Source organism: Lactuca serriola, chromosome 5 (assembly GCF_051521515.1).
Source record: "Lactuca serriola cultivar US96UC23 chromosome 5, Lser_US96UC23_V15, whole genome shotgun sequence".
Lineage (NCBI taxonomy): Eukaryota > Viridiplantae > Streptophyta > Magnoliopsida > Asterales > Asteraceae > Lactuca > Lactuca serriola.
Genome location: NC_136412.1, coordinates 333601254 through 333606372, shown reverse-complemented (window position 1 = coordinate 333606372; position 5119 = coordinate 333601254). Strand labels below are relative to the sequence as shown.

Below are 5119 nucleotides of genomic sequence, written 5' to 3'. Positions count from 1 at the left end.
CTATCACAGACTTAGCCTTTCTCTTTACCATTAGGTCTAACGACTTGACCATGGCCGATCCCTTTCAATTGGGAAGATAAAGTTTTTCTGGACTTCCAATGTCACCAATGTCAATGTCCAAATAGGTTTGGGAAGTAGATCTTCCAATCTAATTTGCTTTACCAATGCTCCAAAGCATTGTTGATTCAGCATCATCAAGCAAACATGTAAGATCATTAAGGGTCATGTCATAGTCTGTTATCAGGAAGTGACTAAAGAACCCAATCAATAGCCAACTTTCCTCAAGACTTTAACACCCGACTCTCCCGGATTGTCAATATGTGGCTTAACCTCTAATATGTAAGCACATATAGACTTTGATTGCCAATAGGGATTGAGTGACTTAGAACTATTCAAGTCTTGAAACTTGTAGGATAGGGAGAATTATTGAAGGAGGTGGAGGAAATGAAGTATGATTTCCAGTCCCATTAGTGCTCAATAAAGGGATTAGTCTTTCACCTTGATTGCCTTTTGGGATATCATCTTCATTAGGAAGTTTGTTCCTAAAGATTTGGGAAGACCATAGTTGTCTAAACTAGACATCTATAAGGGAGAAATTCAAGTTAGTTGATTTAAAGTCCTTAATATAACACCCAATATGGAATATTAAGGCTAGGACCCAACAACCTATTTATAACTGGAAGAGGGATGCCGTAATCCAAGTTATAAAATAGTTGAAGGTAGGTAAATGACGATTTATCAATTTCCATCATGAAAAACGAAATATAATTATGTTTTAATTGGATTTGAAACTCCTAGATCTTTTGAGATACTTTGAACTTTTCAATGGCATGTTTGAATCTCGATTGTGCCCTCTCAAGTTTGTGACTGGGATGCCAAGGATCACAAACAAGGTGTGAGTAACCATGCAAATTGACTTGGTACCCTTAACTTTATCACCTAATCGATGTGCCGGTTAACCATACAGCTCCACCGATCTATAATAAAGCCAAGTTACCCTTTGCCACTCTTACTAGTCCTTATTAGCATGCCGGTTAGCCACACACGCTCTACTAACGACTTGGTAAGGTACAAAGTGTAATTTCATGTGTTAGCACCTATTTCACATTTTCCTAAGTAACTAAGATTGGGAATTTATAAGTATTTAGTTACTTAGTATTTATCATTATACTTTTAATGAAGGGAGAATTATAGTCCTTTCTTACCCGTTCGGCTAACGACCCTCCACCAGCCAAGGAAGTGGTGGGTGAGAGTGAACACCCATTAAACCGCCATTTTATAGACAGTAACCTTATACCTCCCCCCCCCCCCCCCCTTATAGACCAGCTTCGTGAATGAAGCCTACTAATGGTAAGATTGATTTTATCTTATACATATCTATATAATTAAAATTATAATAATAGTATAAGGGTGTATTTTAAACACTTAAAATACTTGGTGGTTTAGTCTATTAATTAAAGTATACTATTAATTTAATTAAACTTAAACCATGTCTTTATGGAATTATTAAATCTTTTAATTAAACACTTTAATTAATTTAATGAAGTCCATAAAAGTTTGAATTTTAACCTTTAAAATTCTAGGGTTTAGAATTAAAGTGTACATGGGGGATGACTTTACAAATTCCAAAACTTGAGGGCAAGTTTTGAAACTATTCAAAACCTTTCATATTCATAACTTATGAGTTTAATGTACATTAAAATGAAGACTCTTCATTTTATGTAACTCCTTATTCTTTAATGACATCTTCTAAAGAAATGACTCTTTAACATCCATAACTTGAGGACAAGTTATGGAGTCATAATACTATTTAATGATAAAGATTCTTCATTTTTATGTAACCTATGACACTTTTATGAGTTTTAAGTTTCATAAATATGACTTTTCATATAACTTGAAGACAAATTACAAAAACATATTTTATGAACTGACTCTAGATTAATTTGGATTGAAAACAACTAAAACACAATTTTTTTTTCATTAATCTAAACTAACTCATAAATCAAGGAAACATAAAACTCTTGGTAATCCATAATTTGAGGACAAGTTATGGACTCCATAGAATTTCATTGGGATCAAGAATTATCCTCAGCAGCTTCACCATCACAAGAGTTTCCCCCATCTGCTAATAAAGTGTTTACACCTACTGCATCACCGCTTGATTTAGCCAAAACATGATCTTGACAACGGTGTCCTCTACCGTTTCCCTACATCTCCTCCCGATTGCATCCAAAAGGGCACACTGATGTCGTTAACGAACTGCTATCAAAGAATCCGACCAACTCATATTAGTCATGGGGTTAGTTTATATCTTAGTTGGGTTAGTACACTATCGATTGCTTCCCTCTACACAAGGTACTTCCATCCTTTGCTTCGCCGTCACACAATCAATTTCATTTTCCTGCTTTTCGAATTTTCTTTTGATTAGAAGATGGCCCTGAATCGAATTTTTGACTGCTTGAGAGTTCAATTTTAGACTATTTGAGAATTCAACTTTCGATTTTGATTATCTAATCCCTAATTTCTTCTATATATCCTTCCATTTATCAATTGGGTTTTGATTCGAATTATGTTCTTACTGATTTGGGAATTGTTTTAACGGTGGTTTTTTTAGTAAGAACGAAAGGAAGTTGATATCAAAAGGAATGTTGCTCTCTCAGCTGCTAAGTATGCAGAAGCCTGCCATGAGTTAGGATTGCAGGGAATCAATGTGAAGCTGAAACTACTAGAAACTGCAACAACTTCATTGCCCGACACATTTAGCAAAATGCTTCAAGTTTTGAACTGTGATTCCGTTTCACAAGCAATTAAATTCTATTCCAATTTTGTTAAAGATGCTCACACAGAAAAGGATGTAATTTCATATCAAATTTCATTCATTTTTTGGTTTATACTTTATAACATTTAACAAAAAGTTAATTGTTTCATTGACAGAAAGATCCAGAGACTGTATTGCCAAATCTAAGGGAGATCATTGACAACCCTGCGCCTCTTGAAGTTTCAGCAGCTTCTGAAGTGTTGGCTTATGTTAATGCTGAAAGAAGTTCTAACAATGAGATCAGTTTTGAAGGTGATGTTGCAGGTGATAGTATTGATTGGGATATTATTTTGGATAGCTCACAGAGTGGTTGGGATATTGGGACTGTGTAGGATTCGAGCGATGGATTTTTATGCCTATGAAGTTGTTGATGCTAGTGAGATTCCGAAAAGTTCTTTAAAAGATGGAATGGAATCTGATGAGACTAATAAAGAAAAAATGGTATCAAAAATCTCTTGGGATATTGGTGTTGAGAATCTTGAAGATGAATCAACTCAAAATAGTGCCTTGATAGATGTAATGCCATCAGGGATGAATGTTTTAATGAAAGTCAAGGAATCAAAGTTAGGAGTCGGCTTCTGGAGACAGAGTACATGAGTAGGATTATTGATGATCTGTTTGAGGTATTATATTAAATTGATCTTTTCTTTATATTTTCCACATTAAGTGTTGAGTAAATTACATTTTTGGTGTCAAATTAAAGCGTTTCTGAATCAAAGAATCATGGAATTAACAAATACAGAGACATTGTCAACACAACATCAAGTTCAAGCAGTAGCTCCATTTGTGTTATAGAAGTACACTTCTGATGCCATCCAGTCAATGTTATCAGATGTCTCTTCAACCATTTCTTTGCTCACAAATAAGAAAACAAGGGACCTCATTATGATTCTCAACTCGAAAAGGTTCATACTTTACATAAATTTTATTTAAAAGTATACATAGTTTTAAGTTTTGACCATTGGTCAATTTTCAAATTTCTTGAAAGATTAGTCAGTACGCTTGAAGAAAAAAAGCATCATGAAGCGAAATTGAAAGAGGTTAAAAGATTTAGCTATCAAACGCACGGGACTTCAAAATTCATTGACCTCAGTAAGTCCATGAGTGTTTCTTCATAATTGGATTAAGACTTTAGGTTAGTTTTATATTCAATAGAAAAAAAGAATTTATTTATTTATTTATTTTTTGAAATTTTACGAACATGGCATTTGTTTTATGTAGGTATGATATTTGGAACTTGATGAGGCTTTTGTATGAACCTACAATTGAATAAGTGGCTACATCTTAAGCCCTTCCAAGATTGTATCAGGCCTTAAGAGCAGGAAAACCAAAGTAGATTGTTATTTGTTGCATTTTTCATATTTAAATAGCATGGTCCATACAATGTAACTCAATAAAAATTTTCTGTTTTTTTTTTCCAATTTGTTGGCCTTTCCAACCCCGCAAAGCGGGATTCTTCCCTAGTTTATAAGAATTTACGACATATTAAGATTTATCAATAATTATACACATGTACAATACATAAATTCACACATTTAGACACATAGATACACATAAATAGAAACAAAAAAACACAAAAATATATATATAGATCTAAACCTAAAGATAAATATCAACAAATACACATAGAAATCCCATAAATAACTTCTATGCATGGAGGGAGTGAATATCTATATGTATTTGTTGGTATTTACCTTCTGAAAGATAATCATCTATTTGTAGGAATTCAAATTCAAAGGTAACTACGATTTGAAACCGAAAGTTATATTCATAATATTTTTTTGTAGATAACATGTAAACAATCCAAACACACAGAAGCACACATACGATACATTTCATGTCGCTTGTAAAATTTGATGTCATGACATCAAAAGCAAAATATTCCCTGATATGAAAATCTGTAGTCTTATAAATTTACTCATCTAACATTAACATAACTAATTTGATATATATATATATATATATATATATATATATATATATATATATATATATATATATATATATATATATATATATATATAGTAGGGTGTTTGATTGTGGATACAATTGGAGATGAAAAATATTAAAACATAAATTGGAACCAAAAACCGACAACAAAGACTCTGCTACAGCTGAACTACCACCACAATAGCGTTCTACTTTCTAAGTATAATGGTTTAATAACCAAAAAATTGATAAAATTTTAAAAAATAATAATAAATGAAAATAAAATGTATTTGGTTGATATCACTATATATGGATAGATTTATTGAAGTTTAATCTTATAATAGGAATATAGATGTAACCTGTGGATAAATA

The 5119-nt window shown here is 32.4% G+C and overlaps 1 long non-coding RNA gene and 1 pseudogene across 2 annotated transcripts; both read left to right on the top strand.

The window, feature by feature from the left end:
• Nucleotides 1-2294: 2294 nt before the first annotated feature.
• On the top strand, nt 2295-3453 carry LOC145051009 (CDK5RAP3 protein homolog pseudogene; annotated as a pseudogene). Its single transcript, XR_013683443.1, has 3 exons — nt 2295-2355; nt 2619-2854; nt 2935-3453. The product of XR_013683443.1 is annotated as a CDK5RAP3 protein homolog pseudogene (transcript).
• A 50-nt stretch (nt 3454-3503) lies between these two features.
• Nucleotides 3504-4298, top strand: LOC145051994 (uncharacterized). The gene is made up of 3 exons (XR_013683894.1): nt 3504-3723; nt 3812-3910; nt 4040-4298. It is a non-coding gene; the product is annotated as an uncharacterized LOC145051994 (long non-coding RNA).
• Nucleotides 4299-5119: the final 821 nt, after the last annotated feature.